At 41.4% G+C, this 27,253-nt stretch overlaps 1 long non-coding RNA gene across 1 annotated transcript; it reads left to right on the forward strand.

Annotated features, from left to right (window-relative positions):
* LOC130146434 (uncharacterized) lies at positions 1-26,370 on the forward strand. The gene is made up of 4 exons (XR_008820910.1): positions 1-112; positions 1,816-1,890; positions 23,324-23,446; positions 25,579-26,370. It is a non-coding gene; the product is annotated as an uncharacterized LOC130146434 (long non-coding RNA).
* The last annotated feature ends 883 nt before the right edge of the window (positions 26,371-27,253 follow it).

Here is a 27,253-nt window from a genome sequence, read left to right on the forward strand (position 1 = left end):
TTTTAGGTAAAAGCACAGCTTTAAGTACCCATTGCAAGCTGCAAAAAGCCTATGAGTAGCCCTGCTGTCCTCTTCATTCCTCTACTTCTTTGAAGTCTTCCAAGGTCTCCAGGTAGGTTCAAAATATGTCATTCAGTATGATGAAGTTTAAACGGATTTACTTGTTGTGATAGTTGGTCAATCTTTAAACAGAGGAAGGATCCCATTAAAAAATGGTCTCTGAGAAACTGTAAGTAGCAGGTGTACATGAGTCTGAGCTGCAGTCTAGAGCCCTGGATGGCACTGGTAATGAATATTAACAACTTCAATTACATGTATTTTTTTCAAATGCATTCATCAGTGAGGGAAGAAACAGCCCTGCCTAATATTTATGAATTAAAGACGTGTGCTGGAAAGATTCATACCACAGCCATGAAAGAAAACACATGCATACGAAAACAAGTAGGAGAAAAGAATAGCAAGTAGTCATCTTAATACAGGTTATATTAGTATGGCTAGTGTACAAGCGGGACAGATTAAAATTGTGCTCCTAGTTTTTTAAGGTCTTTAACCTTGACTTTGTCAACTGAATTTTTTTAAAACATAAATAATAATGGCAAAAAGTTGGTTTGTATTTTGAGGTAAAATAGAGAAACAAAAATGCTATAATGTGACACTAGAATGATACCCCCATGCAGCTAATTCAGGGTAATTCCATATCCTGGCTTTTGCCACTGGGGCACGCATGTGTTCTGGTCTCCCAGTAGGGCTAGAACAATATCCCACATCTCCTCCCTTTCTACACCACTGCCTGGCTCCTCTTTCTGGCCTCTGACCAGGGGCCGTGAACTCTCCTCTTCCCTTGTCTTTGGTGTAGTGTATTCCTTCTCCCAGCTAACCTGATTCTGGTGAGGCCTTCTTTACTGGCTTCCAACTCCAGTCTGTTTGCTCAAAATGGCCCCAGTCTCCCATTCTTTCACTCATTTTTTCACTCATTTACTATTTATTTCCTTCCCCCTTTTTTTTTTTTTTCTTTCTTGGCTGCTCCCCCCCATGTTCTTATCCAAAAGCTGCTTCTTCCATACTACCTGGGAGTGAGAAAGTGGGCAACTGGGAACATGGGTGGTAGAGGATGCACTCTGTTGCAATGCCTAACCCTGGTCCAGGGTAACCAGGAACCTCAGCTGTGGAGAAAAAAAAACCTCTGTATTTTTCCCATGTACCGAGGCTGAAGGATTTTCAGTTGTGCTGTGGGGCAAGGGCATGAACAGTGTGAACACAATAGGGCTTCACTGACGTGGAAGATACCTGATGAAATTGCACCAGGGATATAATTATTCAGTGTGTTCAGCTAGCGGCTTTGCTAAAAATGCAGGAAAGATAGAAGGCAAAATTAATTATGTAGAGCACAGTAAATCTCTTACTCAACAGCTCCATAGCCTATATATGGCTCCCTTTTTAGGATTCCGCGTGGGCTTATTGTAGAGCTTAATGGCTCAGTTACCCAATCATAATGACCTACTGCGTGCAACAGCTGAGCATGATAAAGCACTCCTAATGTGTCTACAATGCAAGGTATTTTAATTCTGACATGAGTGTTGCAGGAAGACGCGGCACTCTTCCACACCAACACATGGACAGACTTAAGTGGGTGGTAGTGCCGTTGATGGAATAAAACAAGTAGTGAAGTTTTTCCCACTGGGAAAATACATATACTATCTGAAAAACCTAACTTATATTTTGCTGGCTTTATAAAAGGGCAAGTTCTTGTTTATATTAGAAAAATACATTAAATATATTTTTGTGTCCCTAGTAAAATACTTGGCTTCTTTTTAGGGTCTCTCACTTAGTGGTTCTATTCCATGTATGAGCTGAGAACTGCAAACTTACAGCGTGCATCAATTCTTCAGAGTAAGTACTAAGGCACCTGCTTAATTTTTCCCATGCGAAGCAGCTCCTTGCATTTCAGTGGTGTGATTAGACTCTTGATTCCAGAACTCTTCAACTGTCTTACCTCACTTTACACCCTTTATGTTCGTAAGGATCCTGCTTTTACCAGGTGCTTTCTGTTGCCTCTTCTCAGGAAGAGCACGCATCTGTAGCACAGGTGTACCTCTTTCAGCATCTCTGGGCCACATTTCTGCTGGCACTCCTTTTGTGTCTGTCTTTTCCTACCCTATTGGGGTAGGAGAACCCTATCTGGGTGTCAGGCATTGGAGACAGCCAGAGTAATAGCAGGAAAAATTATTACGGAAGCACAGAATACCTGGGATTGGGACCTCGTTCCCCTAGGTGTATAAGCCTAGAATGAAACTTGTAGCTGTTCAGCAGGGCTGGTCTAGCTTATTGAAAGGTTTTGTTCTGTGCTCACCACAGATACTGATCTGTGTGTTTGCAATCTGAAGAAACAGAGGGACAAGACCCAGGAGGAAGCTCGAGAGCAAAGAGCTGATGTAGTTTCTCAAACCATGTGATTGCGACAAACCAGTTGGGTAGTTTAGACTGAGGCTCGCGGAAGTGAGACGGGAAGAGTGCCGGGCAGAGGGATGGCCACAGATCGTTGTCTGTGTGCAACTGTTGGCACTGTCCTTGGCTCTAGGAATGGCATTTCCACGTCTCCTCTCTTTGTGCGTCCATTTGCCTCCTTTCACAACCCTCCTCTGCCCAGCCACAAATTTAGTGATTGTTCTGGGGAAGGAGGCATGTATATTCTCTGGCTTCTGAGCCCCTCAGCTTTGTACAAGGGAACCCTCCATGGCAGTGCAAAGCTGAGATTACCACAGGTATATTCCTCAGTAAATTTAATTCTGCATTCATGAGTTCAGTGCTGTTTACAGGCAAGGCAAATATGTTTCCTCAGGAGGTGGGGAAAAAAACCCCATATCCGTGCTTACTGATAAAGAAGTACAAAACAGTGTTGGCACAATGATTTCTGAATCTGTTTGGGAGTCCTATCATGCACTGTTATAATAAGATAGCTGGAAGATAGTAATTTTGCACTTGATGGAGAAACATATTGTAGAGCTTAATGAAATTTCATCATGCACTTTTAATTGATTTCAGCAAGGGAGACCTTTCAAAGCAAATATAGCTATTAACCTAATTAGCGTTTCATCTAATATACTGAAATTATATTTGTATATCAATATATCAGGCAAATATTTGTATGAGATAGGCATTTCAATGACTACTCAGCTGAAATGAACAAATTAACTTCTTCGATTATAAGGGCCTTGTTTCCTACAGCTGTACTTTGCAGTTCATTTTCCAGTGCGAATGCTTAAAATCAGACTGCTAAGTCCACAATTAATCTGAAATAATTGGCTTTTTTTTTTTCCCTCCAAGTGATCTGGGCAGTTGCACAACTGAGCAATACTGCATGTTGACTCTGCAGCCTGGTTTTTCTGAGGGCTGTGCTAATGAATCCAAGTCACTGGGTCCATGCAGCGTGGTGAGAGCCTTTTGGAATGGGGCACTGGCTGGCTCCATCCTCTTGCCCTGTCTGGGTAAGATGAAGCTGAGTGCACAGCATGACATGCTCTGGTACCTTGTTCTTCTGACTGTCCAGCGTGTGAACCAAATTTCTTTTTCTGTGAAGCAGTGAAGATGGTGTGAGGTGGTGAGTATCATTCCTGTATGGGGCCAGGACAAGGCTGCAGCTGAGACCTTGGTGCTCACAAGCATTCCAGGGTTTGCCGATTTGGCTATAGCATCTGTTTTCACCGATCTCAAATGCTACTGGACAGCTTTCAGTAGACATGACTACAAGGGAAAATAATCATGCACAGTCAGTCGTAGGTCCTCCCTTGGTGGTTATGCCGACCTCTGTGGTGCATACTCAGAGCTCCATTGAGACTGGAATGAATTTGATTCCATGCCCATTCAAATCTGTGGTAAAGCTCTCAATGGAGTGCAGGATCAGGCACATAGGTCTGGATTTGAGGGAGGACCTATATTCCGCAATTGTCTGCCTTGAACCACCTTGAGTGCAATCCAGACCTTTGGTGTCTGGCGCTTTAGAGGCCTGTACAGTAATTAAGGACAGTTAGACACTTCAGAATGAGATACAAAACAGCCAGCAGGCTCAAGAAGTGCCAGGTACCAGCTAAAAGAAATACTGAAAACAAGAATATATCTGAAATCTGGCCATTTTTTGGGCTAGGGCACCACACACAGTACTCCATTCATGGCTCCATGCACCCACCTGATATCCTGAAGAAATAGGTCCTGAAGTTCTCCTGCTGATGGGTATCCTCAGCTTTGGTCCCAAACTGCTGAACAAGACTCACTCCTCTCTCTTACACACCTCTTTCAGTCAATTTGTTCTCACATTTTATACAACACCTTAGTGGCTGGAGTTCATCCAAGATCTGGCAGATCCAAGTCCTGTTTTCCACTTTGCTTGAAGTGTTCTTACCATTGTCTCCTGTCTCCAAGGGAGGTGTGGGAATGTTCTCCACTGCTCCTGCAAAAACTATTCCACTAGTAAGGCAATAATTCGAGAGTGCCACAGAGAGCATGTAGTGAAGTTTGTAGCCTCATGGTTAGGGAACTCAGCCAAAGAGGAGGAATACAGGATTTTGATCCCTGTTTCTAGGGCTGTTCACGCGTTTTATTGCTTGATGTAAAGCTCAGAGGAGCAAAGGCCAGATCTCAGGGCTCCCCTTCTCAGGTAAGTAAATTCCTTCTAAGTCCCACCTTTGATACCCAAATTCTTTATTGATCTGTAACAGTTTTGGAATTCAAAGGTTTTTCTCAAGGCTGTGGATCTTCCCTGTGCTTTGGCTGGGTATACCTCCTGGAAATTAATGGAGTACATCTTTGGACAGAAAAATTATCTACATTTTTCTACCCAAATTCAACCTTCCTTTTGAATCTTCCTTTGGGTTCTGTGTGAAGTCATTCTACCTCAGAGGGAATTAACTGTTATGTTGAACTCTAGTGTAGTTATGGCAGTTCTCATGGGTCTTCTGTTATGACTCATAGTATCGTGTTCTTTCTTTTGTGTCTAGTAAGTAGTTGGCAATTCTCCCCAGCTATGGCATAAAAAGAAAAGCTTAAATGCTGTACTTAAGCTGGGCAGAACTTATGAACCACAGCTGCTTGTGACTGAGGTTACTGCCATCACAGAATACGCTGGATGGGACTGTGTAAAGAGGAATACCTGATGACAAGGTTGGCTAGAAACTAGGATGAAAGTAGATGAATAGAAGGGATGAAAAGGACAGTGGGGAGCAAAAATACCTGTACAGGAGTCTAAAAGAAACAATCCATGGTGGGACTTCTATTTCTTTCGCATTGTGCCAACTTATTTATTATTTCTACTGAGGAAGGTTAGAAACAATTTTCAGGAGCAATGACTATACAGAATTTCTCTATGTAATGAGTCTTGCAGTGGCGTTACAGGTAGCAGTTGTTTGAATTATCAGTCTGAAAACTCTTTGCGCTGGTGTATGTTATAGAAAAGAGAGATTGCAACTAAGAAAATGTACACAACTGATTTTGTGATGAGTTCTAATACCATAGATTGCTAAAAAAGAAAAGCGATAAATGTCAAATCACATTTACCTGTAGGTTTCCCTGCTGCCCTCATTTCAGCTTGCACAGCAAAAGGAAATATCAGTACAAGTGTCTATTGGGAGTCAGTTTCTAGTCAATGTTGAGTAGTAGAGATGCAGTTCTAAAGTCATAGGTGGTTTGGAGGCTCTTAATTTTGTTTCTTTAAGAAAATATTTCACTGCAGTTGGAGAAAAGGGATGGAAATATTTTTCTAGTCCTATATTTTGCTGGTTTCATAAAAGCCTTCACTTTGACTTGAGGATATGGACCTTTAAATGGAGTAAACTACTGTCATTATTAAAAACACCTTCCTGGAAAGAATTCAGAGATGTTCAAGACTATTCTTTTTTTTTTCCCCTGGCACAATATTCTAATTAACTCTCAACCATTTAATGAGTAATGTTTTTAAGGTCACTAGCTTGGCTGGGTATTTGGTAATAAAAATTACACCCCACGTCTGCAATAGGACCACTAATTTAAAATAGCCATTTGATTCAAACTGACCTGTTTGCCAGCATAACTAATGAAGTGTCACTTTAATATTTAAAGTACTGTTCTTTCAAGGTAATTGCTATTTACTGGTAATTCTTCTTCATTTGATGGTTTATTAGGTACCTATAGGAATTTAAATTGGGCAACTGAAAAACTGTAATTGTCTAACTAGCATAATGCTTTGCTATAAATATGCCTGGGCACCTGTTTAAGGAAGTTTTTTGTTTGTTTTTAGGGAAGTTTTTTGTCTCTACTTTTTCCACTGTGAAAGAATGGGGAAGGCTGATTTGGGAAAGAGATTTTACTTATTAATAAGATATTAGGAAAGAGCCAGTAGGAGGGGGCTGACATCCTAAGGAATGCAGGGACTTGTTTTGGCTAATTCTGCACCCACCCACTGTGGGTGTCAACATTCCACTCAAACGTGGCAGGGCTTGGCCTCCCCTCGTGGCAGAGGGGATAGATTTGCAGGAGGAGGGAAAGGGAGAACAGCCAGGAAAGAACTGATCTGAAAAGTAATTGCAGAAAGAGCATAAACCAAGCATTTTCTTAGAAAAGAAAAAGTGTAGTGGAAAAAAAGTAGCTGGTGAAATAAATACATTACTTGCTTGTTCCTTTTCTATTCTGGCTTGTTAGTGAATATCTTCTTTTATCCTCAATGCATCATGATGCTTTATTTTGACCACAAAATATAGCTATTTAAATGAACCTTTTTGCTAAAGAGATGTGGAGTTTTGTGATGTCCTCCACAATCTGATAAATTCTTTAGAAAAGGGCCAAGAAACAGCACTCTGTGAGAAGTTCCTGCTTGCTTTTGTTAATACTTGCCTCTTAATAAAAAAGCTTTCTGAGTGGGCTTTGCAGGTTACAGTCTTATTAACCTTTTCTTTCTTCTCACTTGTGACAGGTTCTTTTTTTGAAGCTTGAGTTCCCAGCTCTGTGTCCTTAAATGATTTTTAGTATTGCTTCTGTGACACCAGTGTTTTGTTCTTAAGCTTTTGCAGTAATAGCTGTTAAACAAAGTTTAGGTGACATGACCCTAAAAGCAAGAGTTCTTGAATTTGCCTTCATATTTTCCTGGTGTAATGTGAGTGCTTCAGTTACTAGCGAATTTATCATTTCCATATCTGTAGATTGTGAGCTAAGAACCAAAGCAGACTATTGTTCACTAGCTTATGCAGGACTTTTTCACAAAGTGGGAATCTCCATTTCCCAAGAAAGCAGTTGATTATTTTTTTTATTATTCTTGTTTACCATTTTAATTTCAAAGTGAAAAAAATAATAGGTGGAAGCAGACCCGGCCATGGAAATTTCATCCTTGATAGCTGAAGTTTAACCAACTTTTAGTTGACCAAAAATCAAGTACTTGGAATGGGAGATGTTGAGCAACACTGTCTTTTGGTAGCTTTACCAGTACTTTTTCTCTGCTAGAATTTAAAGTTAAGAAAGATAGCGATAGCGTCCCTTCCTCCAAAAATGTAACACATTCGGTTTGATTTGTGGCTTGTCCGTGCTTGGGCAATGGGAATCACTGAAATGTCTGTCTGCACCTGAATTCCAGTCCAGTGGTGTATCCAGTGGGTGGTGTGAATATGCTATGTCATTTGCTCTTGGGTGCATCATCCAGTGGAGATATGCCAGATGACTTCATCATCCCACTCAATCTTGCTACTGTATTTTATATTTTTGCAGCAAGGAGACAGCACAATATCCTGGCAACCTATGTACACAGTAATGAAGTGTCTGCCCACACTTCTTAACATAGGGTTACTAACGATGATTGCTAACACTATTTAAATGGCCTGTACTGTCTAATGTAGCTATATACATGCATAAACCAGAAATTATTTTGTCATGGTTGCTATACTTTGTGCAAACATTTAATGAAAAGCACTGTTGCAATACGTAGAATACAGACATACTTTGTTGATTTTTCGTGACTGAAGAATTTAATTCTTCACAGCTGTGTTAATGCTGTTTTGGTCCACAACTTTGATGAGTTACTATTGATGTGTTTTGATCTATGACAGATCCATAGAAAATCCAGATGTGGTACCTTTCGTGGTCAAACGCAGGAGAGGATTGAACCTGAATTCAGATTTGCTGCTTAGGCCCATCGTTAATTTACTTGAAAACAGATTCAAAAGTGGGATGTTCTTACTGAAAAGTGCTGTTCTCAAAAGTACAGGTGAAACTCCCCTAGAAAGAGTGGTAGTCACTGCCTCTGGGCACGTGCATATGTGTATGAGTCTGTGTGTTTGTGTACGTGTTCATGTTTGCCTGTGAAAACACATTGCTTATGTGACGGGTCTTGCGCCAATTCACAGCAAAAGCTTTTTATTTTATTTATTAATTTTTTAAATTTTAATTTATTTTTATTTTTAATTTATTATTTTATCATTATTTATTAAAAACGTTATATTTTAATATAATAGATAAGCCCAGGACCAGATAAGCCCTCTGGTCCTGGGCTTATCTGCTCTCTTGCAGAGGGAATGAAGGTGCTATATATGTTGGTAAGCTACTGCTTAGTTATATTTTTATTTTTTAAAGATTTTTATTTATTTTTATTTTTAATTTATTATTTTACTATTATTTATTAAAAACTTTATATTTTCTCATTTTTCCGATATAGAAACTTTTCTATATGCTAATAGGAAACGTGATGTGAAGAAGTAAGAGATCTTCTTTGCATTCTTAAACTGTTTCCCCCCCTCTTTCCCGTTCTTCTACACCAGAAAAAAGTCTTTCAGAGTAAGAGGGAAACACAGATGTGAACTGCTATGAAAGAAGCTCGTGACATCCAAAACAGTTTGTGGTGTTTGCTTTTTCTGCTGTCATGGCACGAGCTCACAAATACCATTCTGAGCTCTTGAGGCTCTCTTTCTTCATTGACTTAGCTCCTGTTATGTGCAGAGTCGATGGGAAACCTTGCGAAGGCTTAAATAAATACATACATTCAAGTTGAAACCGAGCTGGCTTCCAGCAGTCAGGGTTCCCATTATCTCATCTTGTTTCAATCAAAAAGCTTGTATGAAGCAATCCAACTGTATCGGAGTAAACAACATTGCGTACAAATTTATAAATATTCTGCCTTGCCCACAACAGTTCTGTGCTTGAATAAGGACCTTCCCTGCCTTGAGTAGATGCTGTGTCCTGGAGTGCTGAGTAGGTGCCATTCCTCTCCTGTAGGTAGTTTTATCAGCTGTGGGATATGGGGGGAAGGTGCTGAGAGATGTCACTGCTGTCCATCCTTAGCTGATATTATGTCTGTGTTCAGAGAAAGAAAAGTTAAAGGATATTCATTAGGGTGACAAATCCTTCCATGGTGGACTACTTGAAGATGGTTCTCAGGAGCATGTTCTTCTCAGGGTAAATCGTGCAAGTGGCAGGTTTTCTCTCTTGGGAGGGAGGGAGGGAGGGAGTGAGTTCAGGAAGGAAATTTATCTTTACCCTTCCTTTTTCTCTCATAAACACTTGGGGTTTTGTCCCGTTTCCTAATGGCTTCCCTAATGTAGTCTTGTGTGTCAGAGGTCTGTGTAATCTTGTCTCATAACACTGAAGACTGGCATAGCTGCATTCCTGCAACGTTTAGTTTCTGGTCAGTGAAAAGCTGAGATTTGGAAGGCTTAGTCAGCAAGAGGTTGCGTGTGGGGTTTGCAGATCATGGAGGTTGGTGTCAGTAGCTTTCTTGATGGCAGCTCCTAAGGAAAGTCTCTACTTAGGACTCATCAGATGGGGTCTCAGTACATGCTGGGAGGAGAGAGGACATGCTTGGTACACCTGTTGCCTGCTGCTTTCCCTCTGGTCCTGGGCTTATCTACTCTCTTGCAGAGGGAATGAAGGTGCTATATATGTTGGTAAGCTACTGCTTAGTTATATTTGCCTTTCACCTTAGCACCTGGTTCCTTTTTCACAGATTTCCATGCTTTGATTTCTTATCATTCCTCACACTTATAGGAGGTAGTTGTGTGTCCCAGAGGTTCAGCAGGTCTTTGGCTCCCACCATCTCCTCCTAATCCTGCTCAGAAAAAGGTGCTTTTGATGTCAGTTCCAGTTCCCCATACTCAATGTCAAATTAACTCAGCTTGGAAGATTTTGATCAGTATTTTTGGCTTGTGCACATAGCAGCATCTCCCAAACCTGTGACACAGGCGAGTTTCCATCGCAGTGTTTGCTCACAGCAGAAGCATGTGAAAAGAGTGCATTTTGGGAATGGCTAAACATCAAAGTTGGCTGTCGGTGAGCTGTCCTGAGAAGCATAATGCTTATCCTAGAAGATGGCAGAAGTGTTTATGTTATGTTAATGGCCAGAGGTCTCAGTTCACATTTAGGTTCCTCTCTGCCACAGCTAATAGAATTAGAGATGAGAAACCTGTCTTATACAGACCCAGATTTGCTGATCTCTCTGCTTAATTACAGTAAAGAGAAGTCAGGAGTATCTGTGATCATCATTCCTGCCTGGTTACACTCTATCATCTCTTAGAGAAGTGCATTTTTGCAACTCTAGAGAGAAAAGGCTTTTTTCTTTTTTTCTTTCCCCCTATGGGCTTGCCTAGGAAGATACCCATCTTTAATATTAAGCTTTGAAGCATTATTATGGTAATGTCAGGTAACTGCTCTTCAATGTAGATTGACAGCTAGCTATTAAATAAGGGTAGGGAAGAATGTGGCATCTGTGTAGTGAGTGATGCATGTGGTTATTTTAAAATGTTTTTTTTATAAGCAGAGACACAGCAATTGCAGGTTTTCTTTGCCTTTTTGATTTAACAGCATTTCAGAGTCTTTTGCCAAACCACAAGTAAAAGCAACATTTAGATCAAACTGCAGTCTCAAAATATTTTCCCCACCCTGATTCAAGCACAAAGGATTTAATTTCTAATCAATTGCAAAATGGTCTACTGGAAGTTAGTATCTTTTGCATGTAGCCATTTGAGCCTCTGAAACAAGCAGAAATGTATTGGTTTCTAAAGTCACTCAATTTCTGACCAGTTTTGACTAAGGTTTAAATTGGCAGGTGCCTGAAGCTGTAATAGACTCATCTTCAATAACAAGCTGAGCTCTGAATTGCTACTGGTTGGCACTGGCAGGGATACCAAGGTGAGCTCACAGAGCTCTCAGTACATGTGCTCCTTTTCACAGTTAAAAATGACATGTTCTGCCAGCCCAAACAAAATTGCCAGCAGGAAAAATAACATTTTCCTCTATGCCATGGGTTTTGGGACTAGCATCTTTTTCCCAAGCCTGGTTAATATATTTCTTTTTTTCATGCAGCAAAGGGTATGGCAAGGAGCTGGACTGGACCATGGAAATAGAGGCCACCTGTGGACAGAACATTGAAGAAGAGATGGTGAGAGCTATCTCCTGTCTATCTACAGTTGGTAGTGTGGCAGGCATTTCCTATGCCTCTCTCCCTTGGTTCCAGAAAATTCCTGTGAAGTGCCACCTGCTGCTCACATATCACTTGCATAGCCTAGCTCTTCGCTTTGTGTAAGTCTTCTTCTTGAGGAATGCAAATTCTGTTTTCATTGTTACTTGGCTAAGAAAATGGTGAACTCTTGAACCTTTTTCTCTTACAATTTTAACTGAACTTGACCTAAATATAAAAGCTGGAAGCTGAATTAACTTTTTCCTCCCTGTTGTGGTCAAGAAAGGGAAGGCAGAAATATCAGACTGACTGCTGCTTCTTGCAGCTCATCCAGCCTGACAGGCTGGTGGGAATGCCCGTCAGTCTCCCACCCAGCTTGCTGGCTCCTTGGGGCAAAATATGAAGCGGGTCTAACGTGGTGTAACTTGCATTCCAGCCAGCAAGCAACTGCTTACTAAAGTACTCCTGAAAGTTGTTTGTTGAGTTTTCCTTGTTTGCAGCAACTTTAACAAAGCTTGTAAAGTCTCCTTTCAACTCTGTAAGTCATACCATTTCAAGTTCCACTGCACAGAGCTACATAAGTATAAAAGCAACATTAAGAGAGTCTCGCTTGATTTTTAGAGTGAGATTAATTAGGGCATGGGGGTATAACTAAGTATCACTGCATGTGTTCGTTGCTGAGGTGCTGAGGTCTGGTCCAGGAGAATGGCTACTGAGAAATCTTGCAGTCAAGACTTCTTTCCACGTTTCTTTGTTTCTGGGGGGGGGGGTGTTTGGGTTTTTTTTTTTTTTTTGGGCCTTGCTTATTGATGTGGTACATTCAGACACTTACCGATCCGAAGCACAAGGAGATTGTTTAGAGGTTTCAAAAACACAAGGGATCAGGGAACTGGCTTTACGTTTTTGTTAGGAAGAGAAGATACATATGACCATGATTAAAAAGTCATTACGAAGAGGACAGTGATCAATCGTTAGCTGTGTTCACCGAGAAAAGAAGAGATTGACTTTAACAATGAAGTTAATTGACACTGGCTGCTAGGAGAAATAGTCATCTTCCGAGAGATGCTTAAGCATTGCAACTGGCTACTTGCACAAGCAGTTGGCATTCTCCCTCATGAAAGAATTTAAGGAGCAAGTTAGATAAACCTTTGCTTGATACAGTCTAGGGGTACTTGTCCCTATTTCCTGAAATGTTTTCAGTTTTCATTTGGTCTGGCATGCCTGTGGGCTTCAGCTTTAACCCTGTAACTTCTGAAAAGGAATCCCCAATGTATGCCAATAGAAAATTGCCTGAATAAATACCATTAAGGCAACAGGGCATTTAAAAGACCTCCCATGAATCCTCAGCCTCCTATGGTGAAAAGCATATCAATGTGTACCCACAATGCTCAGAATGCCTGTAAAGTTTATTGGAAAATAAAGCACCGATGGTATCTAATCTGTTAACCTTAAGAGAGAATCTGTTCCTCTGCCTCAGATTGCAGGCATACCATGAAGTGCTGAGATTGGCATGAGCAGTGCACATTTTTATTTGAGGGGAACATAAATCCTAAGTATCTTGTTTGTGTGTAATTATTCTTGCCCTGAGGTTGCAGCATCTTGTGCACACAGCTGCATTGTGAACATTTTTCCAAGTTTATTTAGTACCGAGTGCAAGTACTTTACATGTCAGAGCTGGGAACGCTCCTGTTTCAGCTGACTCCACTCCTTTGGGGTGTTGTAGAGCGCTTAGGTGACTAAGCGAGAGGCAGTTGCACAAGCCTGGAGAGACAGGGAGCTTATTTAATCACATTATAGAAAGAGAGAGTAGGCGCCCAGGAGCAGACAGAACTAATCTGTGAGAAGAGAGAGAGTGAGCAAGTATTTTTTACGGAAAGGATTTGGAGATCAATGGATTGGCAAAGGCACGCACCTTTAGCAGAGGATTTCTACATACTTTCTTCATTCACATGTGTCCATATTTAAGAACCTAGCTAAGGGCCTCAGCTCCTGTAAACTCAGAGCAGTCAGCAGCTTATGATCTGAAGCTATGTTCCAACAGGAGAGTTTATTGCTTGTTTGGTTTTGCTCCTCACCCATCTCGGTTTTTAAGAGATTAGCAAATGTACCGCAGTGGCAGTGGCCTGAGATTTGATTAACCAGTATCTTGGTGGTTTCCTGTCCTCTTTAAACTGCTTTGTCCTTGTTAAATGGTGCAGAGGGCAAAGTGAGCCTGCTGTGTGACAGAGGTGCTACCTGGAAATGGAGATCCCAGAAGCAGCGTGGGGATTTTTGAGGCTCTTTGGCCTTAGTTTTACTGAGGATATGATGGACAGGTTGAAGTGCTGGGCTGTTACTTTATAGAATTAACTCACTGTGTCTGTCCTTGGTGGAAACAGACACAGGGTAAAGATGTGATGATCTATGTGATTCTGACTAAATGTCAGTAACAGGACACATGTGAAACGCCTGTGCATATGTTGTAAAAGCATCTAGGCACTCACATATTATGGCCCTTGCAGCTTACATTATTTTATATTCCCTGGAGTAATATTTCTGTAGTAACTGATAATTTTGTTCTTCAGTCAGTCCTTTTATATTGCGTTATTAATGGCAGTACATAATATGGCAAGTCCAGATGTACCCATAGGCTGGGTCAGTGTGTAGTATTGTACATCCACTGCAGGCAAAGATGGCCAATATAGAGTGCAGGAAAGAGAGAGCAGGGAAGAAATGTCTATAATATGTATACATCCTTAGCGATGCTTCTGGTTATGGTTTGTAATCATCTTTGTTTTCAGAATCAGGTGTGGGACATAACATGTACATGAATTCTGTCTTTCAGCTTCTTTTCAGTGTAGAGCTTTGAGGGAACCATTATTTTTTGTGTGTGTATATATGTATATAAATATATATATACGCATGCATCACTTCTTGACCTCCAATCTGTAGGCAGTCCAGGAACAGTGTAATTGATTGAGACTTGTTGTGGGGAAAAGATTTGATCATTGTGTGATTTTATGAGGTGACTGATCTCTTGAATGATGTCAGTATGCCGTGAGGCCAGCCACATGAGCAGGATATAATGTTTTAATATGGCTCTGGAAATAGAGGGAGCAGTCAGACCCATGTTGGAAACAATGTCGTTAGAGCAGGTATGAAACTGAGTCACATGGGATTTCAAAGAGCTGGAATTCAGAATCTGAGTTTGTAGCTCATTTCAAACCAGTTCCTTGTAAAACAGAAACAGGGATGGCTATGACAATAACAATAGTATAACATACAGCTCTTTAAAAGTCCCAACAAAGTTTTCTCCAGGTGACAATATTGGAAAATCCACTCCTGGTGCTTTTCTTTGGGATATCAGAAGGACCAAGCAGGTAGCAGCATGAAGCAATTGTCATAAACATTCAAACTAGATGAATCTCCATTTCAGGTTTTATTGCAGCCTTGCAGTTTGGGCTAGGTTCTCTGAACTTTGCTAACCTTGGCAGATCTACAGGGAAAGCCTGCAAAATCCTTGAGTTCAAAGCAGGCAAAATATATGACACCTTTTGAAAGTTTGGCTTTGACTATTGAGTTTATTTGAACTTATGTTAACCAGAGCCAATAAAAAATGGTTTGCATGAGCTCCCGCAAGGTGAAATTCCAGCAAGCAGAGAGAATGAGAATAGACAACCTGTTTGCCAAACACAGTTATTTTTATTTGTGTTAAAGGGAGAAATTTGATAGAGCCTGAGTACTTTATGTTTGATTTAAGGTAGGAATAAGGAAGATTATAGCTTAAGGATATTATGTAAGAAATATTATCCCTCTGTGAAGATATCCTGAGCAACTTGAACTGTATCTGTTAGGTCATAACACAAAAGACTCCACTCTCTGGGCAGTTTATATTTCATTATAGTAATACCTGTGAAAACTAAGGAGAAAATAAAGCATGAGGTGGAGATCAAAATATGAATAGTTAACTAGCCATATTGAAATAAATAAATATATTAAACAGAAATAAAATCTGGCCAAAATAAATTATAGTTTGTAGTGGCAGAGTCAGTCTTATAGACCTCATGCTTAAATGAGGGGCTAAGTTCGTACTAGATGAGGAATGAGTTTGAATAGCCCACAGCCAGGAGCAAAAGGAGATCCTACAGATATGGAATTAAAGGTTGGATACCTGGGGGAGAGAGGCAGAGAAGGATACTTCCTTTTTTTTTTTTTTTTTTTTACTAGATACTCTGACAAGGAATGATAGGTGAGGATGACTACTGAGGTGCAACAGAGATGGTAAAGCAATTGTGGAGATATAACTAAGAAGGTTGTTGGTTGCATGTTATCACTGAGTAGATACTTCACGTGAACTGTTCAGGTATGACGTGTTACTGAACGGAGGTCCCTGAAGAGTAAATCATGCAACTTCAGTTTCATTTGGAAATGGTGGGAGGAGTTTAAGTGAATAATTGAAGATATAGACAAAGGAGGTGGGGCAGGGGGCTACATATGTATTTGTAGTTCTGGAAATGGTTACTGAAGGGAGAGGGTAGGAGAGGAGAGGAATAGCAGGAGTGCAGGTACTGGAGCGCACATAACTTGTGAAAGGCAGAAGTAAAGGTAAACAGCGTGATGTTACTGTGAGCCTTTAAAAAGATAAATAAGGAGAGATAATATGAGTTAAATAACCAACCTAACAGAGCCAAAGATATTCTGTGGAAGTATGATTGCTGAGGCAGTGTGGTTATATCTGCAAATGACCTCAAGAACTGGATTTGGTAGATAAGAGATCTTGCTTGTTAGAGGTCTGTCGCTATGGGAGGCTTTGACTTCCCAGACTAGATGGGGGAACAAATAGCTAAATTCTGAATGCAATAATCAACAGAGTTCCTTGCCAGTCACTGAAAAAGCAACAGGCAATACTTTTTGAGATCTGACACTGTTAAGTTGTAGAATGAAATAGAAAATAACCTTGGTTTGAGTGATTTCAGTTTCAATTAAAATGGAAGATAAACAACTCCAGATCTGTAGCTAAGCTTCTCAGTTCCAGATGGATGGCATTTGATACGTTTAGGGAACTAGCTAAAGCCTGAAGAGCTCAAGAGGACTGGATTGTAAAGCAGTGCAGGCCCTTCTTGGAGTCAAAGGTGCAAAAAATGTCTCAAACAGGTGTATCTTGCAAAGTGAAAAACATAGAAAAAAAGTTATCAGATATGACTGGATAAGGAGTAGAAAAAAGAACAGATCAGCAAAGAAAGCCACATGCAAGAGGTCAGGAAATGTATAGCTAAAATGAGAATTGGCAGGAGTCAAGATGAGTTTGATTCTGCAAAGGAAATTCAAACAAATAACAAAAAATTATTCAGCCACATAAATAAAAGGGAAAAAAGAAAGTAGTTGGGCATGGCCCAATAATTTACCAGATACTTTGCTTCTGTTTCAGTTAGGATGCTGATTCTGAATATGCAGGCATCACAGGTTTTTAGTGGCAACGAAAACCTGGAAATCAAAATGGCTTTGGCCAAAGTGGGAGAAAAAGCTCAAGGAATTCAATATTGGAAGAAGGCTGGATCATTGTCATCTTGCTATCTGGAAGGAGCTGATACATATAATTGTAGGCTCAAGAACAATATTTTTGATAGGACTCAACAGAGGGAGGGGGACGCTATTCAACTGGAGAATGTAGGTCTGTCTTTGATGAAGGGCAAGATCAGCCCGTTAGAGTGCATGTTCTTTGTAGCAACTGTTCTACCAGTCTGAAAGAAAGAGTAGGGCATATGGTAACGGAAAAAAGCAAAGAAAACATAGGAGGCTAGATCTAGCATGGTCTAGGTAAACCTAATCTCTCCCTCTGATAAAAGCACTGGTATTTCTAGCCACAGAAGCGCAGTCCTTCTTGCTTAGCTTTGAGTATGGTGTAGTAGGTGAAGTTGAGACAGGCTGGGTAATGGCAAAAAATTGTGACTAATAGGTGAGCTGAAGGGCAGATTTAAGTGAAAAGAGCCATTTCAGACTGGAGGGAAGTTGTTATTGAGATCTCTTAATGACTGATCTTGGGACCACTCTTCTGTGCTAATTTTACTAGGGACTATCATGCAGAAAGTGGAAGTGTGCTAGTGAAACTGGCTGCGACAGAGTCGGGAGGTAATGTCAGAAGGACCAAATACCTGGACAATATATCAAGGCATAAAATGAGAGACACAGAGAGAAGTAGATGTGAGAACGGTTATAGTAAAGGTGAATGCAAGGCTCTTACTAAAAGAATTTCTGCTATAAGTGAGGGGTTCACCAGTCAGGAGTAACTGATGAGGAGGAAAACACTGACATGGTAGATACACTATAACTGAAGGTCTCCATCACTGCACGAGTCAGTGAAACAGCCATCTAGGTCGTGGGGTGTAGCAGGCAGACTATTTTCAGTATGCACATGTGTAAGTGCTGTTGTGCTCAGTTCTGCAGTCTGATTCCGAGGGTGAGATACCAGCTGAGGGATTTCTTTAATGACAGGCATTTCTGATTTGTGTTCAAATATGAATACAGCCATTTGCATGCATTACTCACCCTGTTTCTTCTCCTTTGATGCTGAGCCTGGGATTTAGAAGAGCACAGAGCTGTCCAATGTTTCTTAATCCAAAATTTGGTATTGACTGTCATTGGCAGGTTGTATTTTTAAGATGCCTTCTTTGAAATGTCAAATATTATCCTAATTGAAATCCTCTTACCTGCTATGGGATTTGTCAAACCAATTCACTCAGGATGTCTTGGCATGAGAAGATGTACCACTACTGCCTATGGAGAGGAATCCCTTGGGCTCCAGCTAGAGACAGATAAGGATTGATCAGCTTTAATATTGTTTCCTTTATCTTTTTTCTCCATCCCAGCTACCCATTCTTCTTTGCTGTCCTCTCTTCATAGAACATGTTTTTTTTTACTTCCTTGTCAGTAGTAGTTGTCAAGATAACATGCGAGATTGATCTGAAGTTTATCTTTTCAGTGTTTCATTGCATTTTGAGATGCTGGAATAGAAACTGTCTCTGCCTCTCTCTGTCTCTGGTGGGCAGCACAGTCCCTCCCCTTGGGCTAAGATGGTGCTTTATATCTGGAGTAACAGATTCTGCCACGTACTGGGAGTTGTCTTCCATTTGCACCCCTTTTTCCCCTGGATGGGGATGATGTGCAGCATGGTGAATCCGGTCAAGGCTCTGCAAGGGTCTACCTCACTGCTGGTTTGGATTTTTCGTTTAGATAACCAGTTGATTATGTCTACCATAAACATTCTGTGTTTGAGCAAGTGTGGTTTCTCCCAGCAGGAAGATTAAAGTGATCAGGCCTGGCTTGTGATGATGTATACCTTAGTGCCATACAGGACCGTCATGGGAGGGGAGTACTCAGAAGTTAATTTTTGATCCCCTTGTGCTTCGAGAGAAGAGGGACACTTTCTGCTTTGGTTGAGGTGGCACCTGGAAATGTCTGTCACTTTCTCTATGTTCAGTAGCAGGCTTGTTTGTTCCCAGTCTGATCTGCTGCCATTGCATGCAGAGTAGGCATAGCTGAGAGGAATGCAAAGGATTTCAGTTGTTTGAGAAGAGGTGGGTGCGGGCCTTCAGAGTCCGTGAATTCATTAAAATTCCACGTTGTGTTGCAGGGTAAATGCGTGGGCCTTAATATGCAGGGCTCCAACAGGTAAATACTCGAATCTTGGATACAAGACATAGCAAGTTTTTACCTGCCCTTCATCCAAAAAGCTCACCAAGTACTCTACACCCACCCAAAAGGCAGTGTTCACCGCTACCTGAGTGTAATGCAAACTGATAGATGCAAGCACAGGTTAGGGGCAGCAATTCACCTTTAGATGGATATCTGCCACAAGTGTGTGCATGTGTTTACACTTAAGAAAACTCATTCTCTGTTTTGAAGAAATCAGACACGCTTTATGTTGGTGCTCCCTTTGAACATGTGTTGTTTTGCTGACAGCATCCATTTGCACTGTGGATTGTATAAACAACTCTCAGTACCTCCAGCCACCTTCCCAAACCCCAAAAGTCACAAAGCATCCACTGGGCAATTAGTCTCACGGATCAGAAGCCCAGAGAATAGGGGCCAAAGACTGCCTGCAGGCACCCTGCCTGTGTGCACTCTCGTTGAACCCTGTGAGGTAATATGGCCCTTTTCAGGTGCAGCCTGCTCTGTACACCGCGATCCTCTCATACCGAAGCTGGTAACTTTGCTGACAGCGATTTCACCATAGACCTGACTCTGCAGTCGCCAAGCCCCCGGCAGCGCTCCTCGCCACAGGTGGGGGACCGAGGGAGCCATGGTGCTCCCGGTCCAGTCTTGTTGTCCAGATGCAGTACCAGAACTTGGGACTGAATTTGCTCTTCTCGCCTGCAAACACGTGAACGTGTGAAGGTGGCTCGTGAATGCACAGTAGCACAAAAAGGGGAGTAGGTACCCTTAGGGAGCTGTACCTGTGGTGGCTCCCACCTGTGCTTCTGCAGCTGTGGTTGTCTGCAGCTTGTGGGGTATCTGGAGGCTTGTCCTTCAGTCAGCGATCCTCTTCTCTAGTTACTTGCTCCTTTCGCTGGACAACTCAATGGGGGGATGTGAAACCACACAGCTTTAGATCTCTTCCATTTATTTCTCTTTCAAAAAAATAAAATAAAAGGTTAAAAGAGAGCTGTGGTCACAGAAAAATAATTTCTCTACTGTAACAAGGGAACAAAAACATCTGCACGAAAACACTGAAAGTAGAGAACTGTGTTATTCTTAGGAGAGAATGTTGGGATTAAGGTTTAAAAAAATCTTTTTCTTTTTAAGGCATCCAGTTTCCAAGGGTTTCAGTTACTTCAGGGTTCAGACATTTAAAAGACATTTTCTTGATCTAACTTTTTTGCAGGACCTGAGTATTTTGAAAGACTTCCTGCACATACATGCCAGTTATTTGATCTGATCGTTGTTTTAATAAAACTATTATTTAACTAACCACGAGTTAATTTCTTTGGCCCTCTGGGAGCCAGCCACAAATAGTAGCAAGTTATTGTGTAACCTGGCTAAAGCTGAGCTCCTTGTCTTCCCTGCCAACTCCCACCATTGACAAAACCACTTACATTTGGATTTTTTTTTTCTTAATGGAGTTTAGAGTGTTATTAAAAAAAATAATAATCTTGTGAGATCCTTAAAAGTTGTCTTCACGGAACCATGTTCCAATCCTTTTCATTTCATTTTTGTGTCCAAGGATGTGAATAGATGCTCTGTAAAGGTAGAAGGGATCGACTGAGATCTGTTGTGTAGAGCAATTGGCACAGAGAAGCACTAAGTGTAACTGGAGTGTGCCTGGCCTCTACTTCAGTGAGAGGATACTAGAAAACTCACTGAAACGGGTTCCTTCTGGTAACCTGAAAAATGGGATATCTTTCAAGGAATTTTCCAGGTGGGGAAAATAATTAATCAAAATGAGAGGGTGATTTATTTAAACTATCCTAGAAAATTTCAGAATTTTGGTTCAGAACTGGGTAATTTCATTTCAAATTCTCTTTGCCATCGTGTTTCCACGATCGTGGCCCTCTGTGCCGTTTCAGGACCTGGCAGCAGAGTGCAGGAAGAGCAGGTGGGATGGCAGCCACAGCCTCCCCCTTGCACCTGTGCTGGCTACGCTGCTGCTGGTCCAGTGGTCAGCAGCCGGTAGCTTTTCTGCTTTGAAATCAGCAAGTGTAGCTGCTGCTTGCATTCACAGTGACATGTGAAGTGTTCCAAAACTTCCTTCTGTGTTTCTAATGAAACTTTGAAACCAAAAAGGTACCCATGCAAATAGGCCAGTGAGAGAAGAGCAATGTTACTTGGGAATGTCCATGTGAGACTAAGTTCCGTGGTGATGAGTTAGTAAAATACGTATGATGTATGCAGGAGGCTCTGTTTTGAGCGAATACATTCCCCTGCACACAAGCATTGGCTCCGATGTTTACCGAGTCGGAACGATAGTAAGCTATAGCTTGATTTTGTTGGGACATTGGAGCTGTTGCTCCAGTGTAATGGAGGCCTGTGCTGGCTTAGATATTTAGTCTAAATGTGAAATAAACCAGCCATTTCCAAAAAGACAAGGCAGCTGTTGTGCAGGCTGTGAGTGTGTAGTGCAATAGAGGAAGCTGTGGCTTTGTTTTCAGGAGGACAAGGTGCATGCAACAGTGAGATCTCTTGGGAAACAGTTTGCACCTGAATGCAAATGGACGCACCTGGGAACAAGGAGTGCTAGGCCATGCCTGTGGAAGGGGTCTGGTGTCATAAGAAGGGGTGACACGTATCCTGGAGGTCAGTGATTCTGCAGGATCAGTGGGCAACTAACTTCAGAGGCATTCCTAGGCTGGTATCATGGCCAAAAGGATTAAGGCAGCCTTTGAGTGTAAAAAAACAGGCAAAAGCAGTAAACAGGAGCCTAAGGCTTATTTTTACCTGGGTGAAGAGTGTTTTACTGGTGAAGACCATATGGAATGTGATGTCTTCTGCAATTCACAGTCCAAACGAAAACTGAAAAACAGGATGGGGACAGTGAAGACAAAGAAAATACTTCTTGGGATTGGGAAGTGGGGAATACCTGGGAAAGATTTTTTTTTCATATTCCTCTGTGGTTGAGGTAGTCTGATGACCAAAAATTCTCAGGACAGTGCTGAACATTTCACCTCTAGAGATGGCCAAATCAAGGTGATGAGACCAGCTGTCTTCCGAGAGACATAGTTGAACACAGCACTAAAACTTAGCTCAGTGGCAGCAGAGCAAACCTTCTCAATATTTTCTACATAATACCATTGGCAATAAATATTTTTGGCTCAAGAATATGCCAGATCTATAGATGGAGCTAGTAAAATTGTTTATGTTAGCTGTGTGAGGCTGTGTCTTTTGCAAAAGCAGCCTGAAAGTATTTACTGGCCTTGTAGCTCTGCTAGTCAAACACTGGAGAAGAAGCATTTCTGTTACCGTTGGCCAAAGCTAGGCAGACCTTCCCCATTCTGTGCAGTAGGTGAGGCTGATCAAGGAAATGCAAAAAACAGTAATGCTATACAACTTGTCCCAATACCACCAGGCTTTAAATAAACCATAAACACTCCCTGGAATGGTTTATGAGTAGGCAAATAAAAACAATTTAAAGGTGATAAAACTCTGTTGACATGAATACCATTCAGGTAAACCACCTTGGACGTATTTCAAACATAAGCCAGCACCTATTTAACTTTATCCCAGATGAATGAAAGAGTTCACACGTGAGGCTTTGCAAATACAAAAGGCCTTATTTGCCTGCAGACTCTGCTGCCTGACAGCTGTCCTCAACAACAGCCCTACGCTTTTTCAAATCAGTTCAGCAAGCTTTGGCTCCATGGAGGTGGTTGTTGAGTCTCAGTTGTGAGGCTTTCAGAGCATCTCTGCCTCCATACCTTATTGTCTGGAGCCAGTGCAGATTATGTGCTACAGGGACCTTTGTCACTGGACCTGCTGCCAGTGTCCCTGAAAGCTTTAATTGGATTGAGAAGCAGAAGTAAGAGGTTTTTGCCAGGCAGATATTCTATGTGAGAAGAAAGGAGCTGACCCCATTGTAGCTCTGAGGGTCTTCCAAGGGCTGCTTGGGGGACCCAAAGCCTTTCCAGGTTTAGTATAACTTCAAAGTATTACTTCATTGTTACAGAAGAAGTACAGAGGAATGAGGTAGGGGTGAAGATGTCCTTTCTGAGCTCTAAGGAGAAGTTCCGTCATGGTGCCAATGTCTGCAAGTTTTCTCTGTTAATGGGGTAGAGATGCCATAGTAGTTTCCCACTCTGAATGGCAGTAGTATTTTGCTTTGCAGCAGTTTTCAATGCATTACTCTAATCTCCAAACGAGGCTTCTCCTCTGATGAGTGCGTAGCTCTAATTCACACCGAGGAATCCTCTACACACTGGGAAGTATTGATGTAATTTAGTAATGTTTCTCTTGCAGTTAGCATCATGGATGGGGGTAGACACCAGCTTGAAACTAGAGCCCAGTTTCTGTTGTTTCCCTGGATGAAAATCTGAAGTAGCTTCAATACTGCTGGGGAATCAGCCTGCATCTCATATCCAGGTAATGGATTTGTCTCAGGATGCTTTCATCTGAAAAAGATGCTTGTACTAAAAAGGACAGGATAACGAATGAGCCCATACTCATTGCTCTCTGCATCTGTTGTTCTGATCTTATTATTATGAAACCCAGTTAAACAACTAAGAATTTACCATCCCTTTAGGTACCATGAAAAATTAAAAATAACAAAAGCACGCTGTCCTTGATATACAGAAATTCTCAGACTAATTATTTTCAGGGAGAAGAATGACTGATGGGTGAAGTTTAAGAGTAAAAGGGCAAGAATATCTTTAGACAATGAAGAAATTAGTTTGTGTAATTCACAAAGAGCTGGGTTGTTTTCTTCTTTTTGGTCCTGCTCACCTCTGCTCATCTGTCTGTTATTTGTTCTGTTCTAAGGGATACAAAACCAGCCCCTGGGAAGAGATAAACCTTTTGAAAGAAAGTTAGAAATTGAAGCAAATGCAAAATTTGCAAATGTACTTACCACAAAGAATAAACTGTCGTGATGTACCGAAACAGGTTTGTCTGTGGGGCATATTTGGAGGCCTTTGGGAATAGACATAGAGAAATACCTCTAGGAAATGGCACCACTCTGGGGTACTGAAATGGCTGATATAATTTCTGGGTATCCCCAGAAGGTCTGTTCCTCTCTAACTAGTAGCAGAGTAGTCCACTGATCTTTTCAGTACTGGAAAATCTCAATCTAAGGTAGTGACATGACCCTTTTTCTTTTAATCTTTACATCTCCTGGCCTCATGGTAAAACATCTTGTCCTTGCACACTTTATTTCCTCATCTATACAATGGGGACATTTACAGCACTTCCCTGAGAGCTTGGAGTAATGTCCTAGAATAGCGCCAGTATCCCAGTTGTGCAGGGGTTAGAGTGCTGCTCACAGGCTGTGACTGCTGTGACCAAAACAGGGGTCAGGGAGGGAGCTCTGGGCTGCGGATCACCCATGCAGCTCCCTTCTTCATGCCACCCAGCTAGGACTCTCTGGGATGAGTCCCTGGCTAGAGTCCTGACTTCATTGCCTCTGCTTATCTCCCTCTGAACTCATTTTGGGCTTGATTCACAAATATCTCAATACAGTTCAGCTTTGGTGTGGGCCTGCTGAAGTCACTGATCTGGAGAAATGCAGTGAAGACCAAGATTTTTAACAGGTTTGCTTATCATGTTGGTCAGTGCTTATCAGGAACAAATATTTTTCAAAATTTTTTATCTGTGAATGGCTACTCACAAGTAATTCTGATAGTACTGCATGCTGAGTTTCTCTGGCTGTCTGTCTAGTGTCAGTGGCATATTTGGTCCAGAAGTTCCTTGCAAGAGCTGGTGTACCCTATGCATGATACTAAACCCAATGGGGAGAGTGGAAACGATTTGGCTATAAAACTGTGCCTAACATCAGTTTGTAGTGACATTAGTGCAGCCAGAGCTGTACAGCTGATCATCCAAATCCTGTGGCTTTGTTCGTCTGCCCTGGTTGGCTAGTAAAGTGTTGGAGGATTTATGGTAAAACACTCTTTTTCTTCCATTTCCCCCTTTGATTTGTTACATTCTGAAAGAGACAGTAGGACAGTAGGCAAAATATTTTTAGCATGGCACATCTAGATATGTTTAAACATACTACTACACCATATATTCTTTTGTGGAGAAATATATAAACATATGTTACATATTTGTAGTACCTATTGAAGGTATTTAATATATATGTGTGATATAACAGCAATTATAAATTGTATATAAACAGACACAACAGATACTTATTTGCCCACTTGCCTGTATATGAGCATTTGTGCAAATATACAGGTGAAGGAAAAAATACTTAATATCAGCATGCACGTGAAGAGAAGATATGAAGGGAGTCATGCCAAAATGTGTTCTATATTTATTAATTTTTATTTTGTGCTGTTGGGAAAATAGTAGCTACAATGCACTTATTAGGTAGTCTATATATAACGTGATCCAAATCTGCTGGTGTAATATTGGGTCTGGGTTCATAGGTAGGTTTCTTGCTCTGTTCTATTACTATAGAGAGACATGGCTGGGTAATTCAGCATAATAAGTATATGAGTACTCATGTAGTTTGCGTGTGTATGAGTGTCCTAAAGTTTTGTTCTTGCTTGTTGCAGGGGAAGAAGGTGGGATCTGCAGATATGGAAAGGTGCAGGTCAGAAGACAGCTGGCTGTGTCTCTTCTCTCTAAACCAGGCTGCTGTGAATATAAGAGGCTATATATGCAGATCAAGGTTACCAAGGGACATAGACACCTCTGGCTTCAGTTATTTTCCTTATTAAACTGGCAGTGGAAGAAGTAAGCGGTGTAAAATTCTCTAGGTCAACTCAAAAGCACTGAAAGATTATCTGTGCCCTGGAAAATTAAATTGGCTTTATGGTCAGACAATGCCCAGCAGTGTAATCCAGAGACACAAGAGGATTTGGATTGTAAAGTACTCAAATTAAAGGAGTGCTTGTATTCTGGGAGTTTGATTCTTCCTACCACAAATGGTGTTTGGTTCTGGGATTTTTGTTTGGACCTGCCTGTGCCTCTTACAAAACCAAAACAAGCAAGCTGTCATTTTTTACAAAAGCCCAGATGTATTTTCGTTTTTTGCAAAGACAGACAAATATCAGTACTAAGGTATTAAAAAACGTAGCTACTAAAATGTGTCGCAATTTTTTCTGTTCCTTCCCCCCCAACCCTTTCTATGTTTGCCTGCTTTTTTGTGCTGTTCTACTTGTTTGCTTGTAAAATCTTCCTTGGGGCCATATTTGTGCAGACAGACTAAAACATTTTTGACTCTGAAGGAATCCCCTGAGGTAAAATTTACTCAGATAATATCTCAGTTACCACCTAACCTGTTTGGGTTATTTTTGAACACTATAAAGCGGTAGCACCAACAAAGAAAAAATCTGCATGGTACATACCAGTAGCAGCTCACTTCAGGTAACTTAAGAACTCTGCTTTTGCACAGAACACCTACAGTTTGTGGCTCTGTGTGGATGTCAGAAATGAGAAAGTTAAATGTTTGATGTGATCCCCCCAACCCCTCCCTCCAACATTTTACCTCCTTTGTGTGAAAGCAAAAATACATTTAGCTTTACCCGATCACGGACATAAACAGGTAAAGGATGCCAAGTATGCATAACAGCACAGTAGTACAGAGGCTGCAAGATGAATGAACTGGACAAGCAGTGCTGAGTAATCACTTTATAACCAGCTGTGATTAGGCACAGGGCCCAAACCAAAAGCCAGGCTCTGAACATGCCGGAGTTTTTCTGATTCAGATCAAAACCTCATGGCTCTTTGTTTCTATAAAGCATGGAAAAAAGTCCCCAGTTCTTCAGTTCTGAAATAAATTCAGATTTGGGTTCCAAACCTGTTGCTTAGCTTCATCTCTAACAACACTGATGTTCCACAGATTTGGGTTTCCAGCCGTTCCTCCGCAGAGGTGCTGTAAGAGGGATGCTGTTCCCGTGGAGGCGGCCAGCCTGGCGGCCCTGCTCCTGCTGCACGTCGTGCAGGGGCCGACAGCAGCTTTGCTGGCTGGCTCTGCTGGCGCTCTGTGTTGGGGGAGAGAGGGTGAAGAAATAAGCCAGGATTGCTTTGCTTGATAGAGAAAATACCTTTTTTTTTTACTCTCTGCTGCTGCAAACTTAGGAGAGATCATAAACCAAAATTTCTCTGCTTTGGGATTGCAAGACAGGCCCTACCTAAGATGGTGGGAAAGTTTTTAAAGAGAAAGCAGGTTTAACGAAAAGCTACTGGGCATAAGAAAAGACCACGAAGAACAAGTCTGGACGCATT

This window comes from Falco biarmicus, chromosome 3 (assembly GCF_023638135.1).
Source record: "Falco biarmicus isolate bFalBia1 chromosome 3, bFalBia1.pri, whole genome shotgun sequence".
Taxonomy (NCBI): domain Eukaryota; kingdom Metazoa; phylum Chordata; class Aves; order Falconiformes; family Falconidae; genus Falco; species Falco biarmicus.